The sequence below is a fragment of the Eriocheir sinensis genome, chromosome 60 (assembly GCF_024679095.1).
Source record: "Eriocheir sinensis breed Jianghai 21 chromosome 60, ASM2467909v1, whole genome shotgun sequence".
NCBI classification, from domain to species: Eukaryota; Metazoa; Arthropoda; class Malacostraca; order Decapoda; family Varunidae; genus Eriocheir; species Eriocheir sinensis.
This window is the reverse complement of record NC_066568.1, coordinates 9,479,969-9,489,718: the sequence shown is the minus strand read 5'-3', so window position 1 is coordinate 9,489,718 and position 9,750 is coordinate 9,479,969. Positions and strand designations below refer to the sequence as shown.

The 9,750-nt window shown below is 44.4% G+C and overlaps 1 long non-coding RNA gene across 1 annotated transcript in view; it reads right to left on the bottom strand.

Moving 5' to 3' along the window:
- Nucleotides 1–1,433: 1,433 nt before the first annotated feature.
- Nucleotides 1,434–9,750, bottom strand: part of LOC126985891 (uncharacterized) — a 105,390-nt gene continuing 97,073 nt past the window's right edge. Inside the window, exons 4-5 of the long non-coding RNA XR_007739122.1 lie at nt 4,157–4,264; nt 1,434–3,374 (exon numbers count right to left, since the gene is read on the bottom strand). This is a non-coding gene — a long non-coding RNA (uncharacterized LOC126985891). The remainder of the gene's footprint in view (nt 3,375–4,156; nt 4,265–9,750) is intronic.

Genomic DNA, 9,750 nt, shown 5'->3' with positions numbered 1-9,750 from the left:
ATTCGGTGTTCTCGACCGTGAACACAGACGCGAAGTTTCTGTTCAGGATTTCGACCATGTGCATGCTGTCCTGTGTTAGTGCACCGCTGTCATTCTTTAGGGGACCGATATTGCTTTTCGCCTTCTTCTGAGTTCTTATATAATTATGTGCTATTTGCTATTCGCGTAGGAGAGTGAAGGGAGGGAGGGAAAAGGGAAGAAGGAGGGAAAGTTGAGGAGGGAAGAGAGAGGAAGGAGAGGAAAAGAAGGGGAGAAGAGTAGGGAAAGGATGGAAGGAGAGAAGGTGGGATGGGAAGGAGGTAGAGAAAGGGAGTGGAAAGAGAGGAGAAGGGAGGGAAAGAGGGGAGAGAAGAAGGAGGGATAGGAAGGGGATAAGAAGAAGGGTGGGAGGGTGAGGGTAGGTGGGGTAGAGAATGAAGGAACAAAAGAAGGGATGGGAGATAAAAGAGAAGGGAGGGAAGGAGGAAGTGCAAGATAGAGGAAGAAAGGGAAAGAAGAAAGAAAACAAGAATCGAGAGGGAAAGGGAGGAGACAAAAGGACGAAAGAATGGAAGAAGGAAAGGAGGTAAAAAGGGAGGATAGAGATAAGAGGGAAGGGAGATAAGGACACAGAGCATAGGAAAAGAGGGAGGGAGGGAAAGATTAAAGAAGGGAGGGGAGGAGAGAGGGAGAGGAAGGGATAAGGGAGAAGGAGGAAGGGAGATTAGGAGGAGGGAAATATGGAAGAAGAATGTTTAGAAAAGGGAGATGAGGAAGAAGAAAAGGGAGGAAACAAAAGGAGAAAAAAGAAGAAGGATAGAAGGAAGGAAGGGAGGGAGGAAGGAAGGAAATAAAGGATGAAAGGATTGGAAGAAAAGAGAGTAAAAGAAGAAAAAAATAGGGAGAGAGAGAAGGGAGGGAGAAAATCAGGAGAGAAAAAATATCGGAAAATAGAAGGAAAAGAAAACATGAAATAAAATATGAAAGACAGTTCAGAGGGAATTATTAATAACTGTGTGTGTGTGTGTGTGTGTGTGTGTGTGTGTGTGTGTGTGTGTGTGTGTGTGTGTGTGTGTGTGTGTGTTGGTTCTGGCTCATATATCCTCTTGTTCACACATTCTCTTTGTCGGTTTGTTTATGTGTGTGTGTGTGTGTGTGTGTGTGTGTGTGTGTGTGTGTGTGTGTGTGTGTGTGTGTGTGTGTGTGTGTGTGTGTGTGGGTGGTCTCTCTCTCTCTCTCTCTCTCTCTCTCTCTCTCTCTCTCTCTGATGTCAATGTACTCTATCCCGGCCCAGCAAAGGTTCTAATTCTATCCCTCTACTTCTTGTCACTCGGTTACTTTGGTTGTCCGTCAGTTGTCAATCGTACGCGTGATATACTCGTAACGTGCCAAGTCCAAATCCAGGTAAAAAAAGTCACACGAAAAAAAAAAAAAAAAACAGGGCAATATTAGCACTTTTTTTTACTTTATATATAAATGGGAATTTTGCTAAAGATCCAAATATTTTCAAACAGATTCATGTCATCGTGTGCCTTTCGGTAATACAGCAATCACTTCTGCGTACACTCATCATCCAAACAAGACTCGTGCCACCTACAAAGAACCCTTTCAGGCTATACTTGATGAGTGTGCAGACCTCAACTATCTTTTAATGTGCAAGCCTTGGTGACTGACTTTGAAGATGGTGTAGCTGCTGTTCCTGCAGTGTTTGGCCGCGACATGGAGAGCAAAGGTTGTTTCCATCCTCTTATGTGGTCCCCTTGGCGCAAGATCCAGGAACTGGGTTTGGAAACAGTATAATAACAATGCCGAGTTTCGTTTGTTTTGTGGCATGGCTGATGCTCTAGCTTTTTTGTCCCTAGAGAACATTTTTTTTACATCAAAGGATGCGGCTCAAGGGCAGCAAAATGAGTACAAAAGAAAAGCCCGCTACTCGCCGCTCCCACAAAAGTAAAAAGTAAAGAGTAGCCAAAAGGGAGGTCAATTCCGGGTTGAGAGGTGTCTTGATACACTCTTCTTGAAAGAGGTTAAGTCATAGGCAGGAGGAAATACAGACGAAGGAAGACTGTTCCAGAGTTTACCAGTGAAGGGGATGAAAGAATGGAGATGCTGGTTAACTTTTGCATAAGGGGTTTGGACAGTATAGGGATGAGCATGAGTAGAAAGTCGTGTGCAGCGGGGCCGCGGGAAGGGGGGAGGCATGCAGTTAGCAAGTTCAGAAGAGCAGTCAGCGTGAAAATATCGATAGAAGCTAGAGAAGCAACATGGCGGCGGAATTTAAGAGGTAGAAGGCCGTCAGTAAGAGGAAGAGAGTTGATGAAGGTATGAGGTACCTCAAAACTATCCTTCCACAACAACCACCTGAAGCCAAGGAGTTGCTCAGGTACTTTGATTGTACTTATGTTAGTGGCTACTTTCGACTGATGCAGCAGCCAGTTGCCATGTCCAGTGATGCCCTGATGCCTCTGAGAAAGCGTCACATTCCACCTATGTTTACCCTTCACCTATGGAATGTGCATGACGCCACCCTGAACAACAATGCCCGCACCAACAACATAGACGAAGGCTGGAATAATAAATTCTTCAACCTCGTTGGTCACTACCATCCTTCGGTCTGGAGACTGACTTAAAAGTTTTTGTTTGATTACCTGACTTTTTTTTCTAGGTTCCTAGATTGTAACTTTTTCCTGTGATTTTTTTTCCTAGCCAAAATTGTGACTTTTTTCCTGTGACTTTTTTTCTTCCCTGTGACTTTATTACCAGCCACCGCCAAGTCCACCTTTTGCTCTCAGGTGTCAAGAGAACACCTTCCACCGCTGTCTGTTCCATTATTCAGGGCGCCTGCTTGCTGGCTCGCCCTGTAGGTGACGCTACTGAATACTGAATACTAACACAGCGCCTCGTTACCATGCAAGACACAACAGTGTAATGGTATCAAAGAGTAAAAATAAATACAGGTAACTATTCGACTCACAATAAGGGGTAGACAAATACTATACGTATAAAAACAATGATTATAATGATGTTGATATAAAAAGCAATGCAATGTTAGTCCTTGCAGTTCTGATCACCGTCGCAGTAAACATGATAGAAATATAAGGAAAAAATAGATAAAAAAACAACAAAAACTAGTGGCTGAGTGGTCAGCGTGCGTGCGGGGCGCCCTGAAGGACGAGGGTTCGCGTCCCGCTACAAACAAGCTGGCAGTTTTCCAGTCACTTCCGAGTGGCGACTACCCACATGCTGTCCTGAAGACCACCTATCAACCCGGACTCTATTCTCTCTAAACAGATGATCGAAGATGAGCTCGGTGGGCAGCATGAGCCAAGCAAGATGGCGCCACTATAAACACTTGCCTGCGCCATAACAGGCGGGGGCCGACCACCAGACCCCACCTAGAAAGTAAAAGGAAATAATAAATGAAATAAAAAGATAAAAAAAAAAGAGTATTTCTCACGTTTAAAAGCAGTGCCCTCTTTTTCTTTTTTATATGGAGAGAGAGAGAGAGAGAGAGAGAGAGAGAGAGAGAGAGAGAGAGAGAGAGAGAGAGAGAGAGAGAGAGAGAGAGAGAGAGAGAGAGAGAGAGAGAGAGAGAAAATTAAAAGGAGGCAAAGGAGGAGAAGGAGATAAAGGAGGAGAAGGAAGAAGAAAATTAAAAGTAGCAGGAAGAAGAAGATGAAGAAGAAGACGAAGAAGAGGAAGAAGGAGAGGATATACCGAGCTTACCTTGAGTCAGGGCAGACGAATTTAGGAGGAGGAGGAGGAGGAGGAGGAGGAGGAGGAGGAGGAGGAGGAGGAGGATGCACAAAACTTACCTTCGCCTCACCAACCACGATAAAGGAGAAGAAAGAACAAGATTAAAAGGAGGAGGAGGAAGAGAGGGCACCAAGCTTACCTTCGCCTCACCTACCATGATAAAGGAGAAGGAAGAACAAGATTAAAAGGAGGAGGAGGAAGAAGAAGAGGAGGAGGAAGAGAGGGCACCAAGCTTACCTTCGCCTCACCTACCATGATAAAGGAGAAGGAAGAACAAGATTAAAAGGAGGAGGAGGAAGAGGAAGAAGAGGAGGAGGATGCACCAAGCTTACCTTCGCCTCACCTACCACGATAAAGGAGAAGGAAGAACAAGATTAAAAGGAGGAGGAGGAAGAAGAGAAGGTGGATGTACCAAACTTACCTTGAGGAGGAGGCGGGGGAAAAGGAGAAGGAGGAGGAGGAGGAGGAGGGGAGGGAGTGTGGGAGGCCTGTCATCTCCATCCTAAGTCTCTCCAAACTGCTTTCAATCCTGGAGAAAAAACAAGCAAAAGAAACTAAGATTACAGGATTATTATGACCGCCACCACCACCACCACCACTACCACCACCACCACCACCACCGTCACCTCCACGCCATCATGTATGTAAGGATGTGTGGAATGTATGGTAAAGTGAAACCACATTGACGAGAGTTGTTTGGGGTTGGCTCCTGAAGGTCCTTTCCTACCAGTCCTAACACCTGTCTCTTCCTCTCATTTCCTAGCTATAGTTGACATACGAGAGAAAGGAAAGGAACGTACGAGAGAGGAAAGAACACGCAAAAACGATCTCGCCAATCTGCTTTCGCTATACTTCATTCATTGCAACATTGCTATTCCACGCTAAGACTATATATACCAAGTCAAGTCACTCTGCTTCAAAACTGCAGGAGGCGGTGTGGGGGCGGAGCAGCGGGATGACGTCACTTGGAGAAAAAAAAAAAAAAAAAAACCCCGCCAGTTCAGGGGTGATTAAAGTTGCAGCCGTGTGTGCACTTTGGATGTGCATGCTTTCTTTCTTTCACAGCGCGTTCAGGCAAGCCACTGATGAAAAAAAATATGCCTTTTTATTGTGCTATTGTGTGACTGTAATTCCAATGCCTACAAACGGCGGTGTGGGGTGTGAGTGAGGGCATGTTGAAGTGATTGATTTAAATTAGTCCGCCTTTCTTCGTTTTCTCTAAATCCCTGTTTCTACATTCTCTAGTTTGGCTCCAAGCAGTGTCACGCATAAACCACACCTCGGCCGTGTCTCCTCCCACAAAGCTGCGTATGACTAGACATGGTGTATATAGAGACTTAGATTCCACGCACGTCAACGTTACTCAGCCAACACTCCCACGGGAAAGCCCTGCCACAACCCTCGCCCTCACCTGCATAGTGTTGCCCCGCCCTATCACTGATCAGCTCACCCTCCCAGGAAAACAGTGCCACACACCTGACCTTAATCTACGTAGCATTTCCACGTCCTATCACGTCCTTTCGTATGGAGTATGCATCTCACGTGCGGGGGGGCTCCACTCACACAGCTCTCCTTGACAGAGTGGAGTCTAATAAGGCTCTTCGTCTCATCAGCTCTCCTCCTCATACTGATAGTCTTCTGCCTCTTAAATTCCGTCGCCATGTTGCCTCTCTTTCTATCTTCTATCGCTATTTTCACGCTGACTGCTCTTCTGAACTTGCTAACTGCATGCCTCCCCCCTCCCGCGGCCCCGCTGCACACGACTTTCTACTCATGCTCATCCCTATACTGTCCAAACCCCTTATGCAAGAGTTAACCAGTATCTTCATTCTTTCATCCCTCACGCTGGTAAACTCTGGAACAATCTTCCTTCATCTGTATTTCCTCCTGCCTACGACTTGAACTCTTTCAAGAGGAGGGTATCAGGACACCTCTCCTCCCGAGATTGACCTCTCTTTCGGCCACCTCTTTTGATTCTTTTATTTTTTTTATTTTTTTTAGGAGCAGCGAGTAGCAGACTTTTTTTTGATTATTGTTTCCTTTTTTGTGCCCTTGAGCTGTCTCCTGTGTTGAAAAAAAAAAAAAAAAAATAAGCCACTACTCACGCAGGACAGCACAGCCACAACGCTCGCCTTACCTACTTACCTAATCCACGCACACCAACGCTTCTTAACATCTTTTCCAGCGGGGAAAACACGGCCACAGCCCTCGCCTGACATCCGTAGCATTGCCCCGCCCAAACACTGATCAGCCACCACTCCCGCGTGAAAGCCCGGCCACAACCCTCGACTTACGTAGCTATTCCACGCACACCAACGCTTCTTAACATCCACTCCAGCGGGGAAAACAGCCACAACCCTCGCCTCCACACCCGTAGCATTTCCCTGCCCTAACACTGCCTACTTACCTGTGTGTGTGTGTGTGTGTGTGTGTGTGTGTGTGTGTGTGTGTGTGTGTGTGTGTGTGTGTGTGTGTGTGTGTGTGTGTGTGTGTTTACCTAGTTGTGGAGTACAAGAGAGGAGCTACACTCGTACTATCCCGTCTCTATATCTACTATAATCCAGCTTGGCCTTAAAATCATGAATGGTCTCTGCGTGGACCACATCTTTTTTCCAGGCCGTTCCAGCCCTCCACCACTCTTTGTGGGAAGCTGTTCTTTGTCTCTTCTACAGGCTTCCCTTTTCATCTTCCTTCCATGACCTCCTGATTCTCTTGGGTCCCATGTAATTGCATCTCCCTCGTCCATTTTCTCCATCCCACTCATAACTCTATACACCGCAATCAGGTCTCTTTTCTCCCTCCTCTGTTCCAGTGCCGGCAGGTTCAACTGGTTCAATTTCTCTTCGTATGTTATATCTCCTAGTCCTGGAACCAGCTTTGTTGCTGCCCTCTGAATCCTCTCTGGGTTCGTTATATTCGACTTTGTACTCAGCGACCATACTGTTCCTGCATATTACAACCCTAGACGTATCAGTGTCACACTCAGTTTCTTCATCATTTCCTCATCCAGGTATTGAAAAGCAACTTTTATGTTTCTCACCAGGTTGTATGAATACAACTACAATTCTATTTATGTGTTTCTCTGGCGACAAATTATCCGATACAGTAACTCCCAGGTCCTTTTCCATTGGTGTTTTCTTAATGCTCTTATTTTCCAATGTATATTTACCTGAAATTCTATTTTTTGCTTTTTCCAAATTCCATCACACTACACACTCTGATATTAAATTCCATTTCCCATCTACGAGTCCACTCCCCCATTCTGTCCAGGTCCTGTTGCAGTGCCTGACAGTCCTCTTCACTTCCAATCCTCCTCAGCAACTTGGCATCATCAGCAAACAAACGCATAAGGCTGTTCACTTCCTCCGCCATGTCGTTGATATAAATTGCAAACATGACCCCTGTGGGGCTCCACTAATCACTTTCCTCCACGAGGACCTCACAACCTTGATCACTGTCCTCATTTCCCTTTTTTCCAAAACGTCCTTCATCCACCTCAAAAGTCCTCCTCTCAGTCCTCCATCTCCCACAGCAGTTTCTTATGTAGCACCTTGTCGAGTGCTTTCTGTATATCTAAGTAAAATCCGTCAGCCCAACCTTCCCTTTCTTGCACGGTCAGTCACTCGTGAATAAAAACACAACAAATTCGTTGAACAAAATCTTCCTCCTCGAAAGCCATACCATTTGTCCGTCAATCTGATATTTTCCCTCCACGTAATTCATCCATTTAGCTTTGATCACCCTTTCTAAGATCTCTCTCTCTCTCTCTCTCTCTCTCTCTCTCTCTCTCTCTCTCTCTCTCTCTCTCTGTGTGTGTGTGTGTGTGTGTGTGTGTGTGTGTGTGTGTGTGTGTGTGTGTGTGTGTGTGTGTTAGTCAAAACAATTAACTTTAATGAAGCCCTTTTCGAAAATACAGTGCCATAAATTAGGTTCTTAATTAGCCTGTAGGCACACACACACACACACACTCACTTACTCTCTCTCTCTCTCTCTCTCTCTCTCTCTCTCTCTCTCTCTCTCTCTCTCTCTCTCTCTCTCTCTCTCTCTTACTCTGCATCTACTTTGTTTTCCTACCTACCTATCTGTCTGTCTGTCTATCTGTGTCTCTGTCTCTGTCTGTCTATTTGTCTATTAATCTGTCTAAGTTTGTCCGTCCGTCCGTCTGTCTGTCATCTACATATCTATTTATCTGTTTCTGTTAAATATAAAAGAGACCGGCGAAGATTTAATCAGCATTCAGGCGACAAAGAGACGAGTGGGAAGACGAAAGGCCTCGCAGGTGAAGGACGCGGGAAACGGGCGTGGCCTTGAATAAGAATGATGACCAGGGAGAGGAGCCGCGCCGGGAGAAAACGGGAGTTGAAAGAATACGCTCAAGTTTAATCTGCAAGGATCGACGCTTAAAGGGGCTATTACACTGGGCAAATTTTCCGTGGATCTTCAGTCAAACCACGATTTCCGCTGGCGTGGTTCTCATATTTCCGTGGTTTTCTGACGTGTCCACGATCTTCCAAAGCTACGGTAGATTTCACTGAAGGACGACGGTATTACTCACCATCATCATCAGCAGCAATAACAAGAAACAATTGAGAACCACGTTAGCGGAAATCGTGGTTTGACTGAAGATCCACGGAAAATATGCCCAGTGTAATAGCCCCTTAACTAGATCGATGGGGAGAAACATTAGGTTAGGTTAGGTTAGGTTAAGTTAGATTAGGTTAGGTGAGGTTAGGATAGGATAGGATAGTTGCGTAAGTGTCCGAAGGGAGGAAAAAATACACTCAAGTCTAGGCTGCAAGAATTACCGCTGCGTAGTGATTAACTAGATCGATGGAGAGGAACATAGAAAGGTTAGGTTAGGTTTAGAAGGTTAGAGAAAAAGTGGCGTAAAAAGGAAAAAGAATAAGAGAAATAAGACCAAATTCACTTCACTCTGTGAGAATCTGACTGGATAGAAAGGAAAGGTTAGGAGGAAGAGGAGAAGGGTAGGTTTAATGAAGGGTTAGAATAGTGGCTGAAAAAGGGAAAGAAAAAGGGAGGAAATTGTGAGAGAAAAATTAGACAGAACCGAGTGAAAGAAAAACTTACTAAATAGGGAGATTAGGAAAGTAGTTTAGGTTTAGTTGTGAGTTTAGGTGAAGAGGAAAGAGGTGTAAGAGGAAGGGAGGAAAAAGATGGAGGTGTGAACAGTAGGAGGAAGGACTAAGGTGGTGGAGAAAAAAAGGAAAGGTTAATTTAGGATGCATAGGAGAGTAAGAGCAAAAGAAGGGGGCAAGGAGGTGAAAAGAGAAAGCTCAAGTGTACCCTGCAAGAACCTCGTAGAGAGAGAAAGATCGATGAAGAGAGGAAACGCAGATTAGATAGGAGAGTAGATTAGGAAACAGGATAAAATGAGGAAAGAAGGAAAGGAGGTAAGAACCGCAAAACCGTATGATTCGAAGAGAAAAGAATAGAAGTATTGACAAATAGGAAGAGGTTAGAGAAAGAAGAGTAGAAAAGGGGAGTCCGAAAGTATGTTAAATGTGAACAGGAAGGGAAAAGGAAAAAAAGAAAGTTAGGAAGAGAAAGATGGAAAGTGTTAGGGAAGGAAAGAAAAAGGAAGTTAGCGGAGTTGTAAAATAGGTTAAGTCTAGGACGATGAAAAAAAATTAGGTTAAAGAGGTAAAAAAAACGGAGTCGAGTCCGAAAAACGTAGAGGAAAAATAAGATGGTAATAAAAGAAACGAGAAGGAAGAGGAAAAATGAGAGAAGTGAAAATAATTAAGTGAAAAATAAAAGAAAAACAATCGAAGAGAAAAAAATGAGAAGAAAAATATGAAAAGAAAATTAATCAAATTTGATTTAGGTTGAGAAAGAAGGAGGTTACGTTAATTAAAAATAAAAAAAAAAAAAAAAAAATCAAGTAGCAAAATCTGAGTGTAAAAGTGTGTAAAAGGTTAAAAAAAAAAAATGTAGTTTTCAGGGTGTTTCAGGCAGTGGTTCCGCTTGTTAGGGTTATGTTCGGTACGTTTTTTG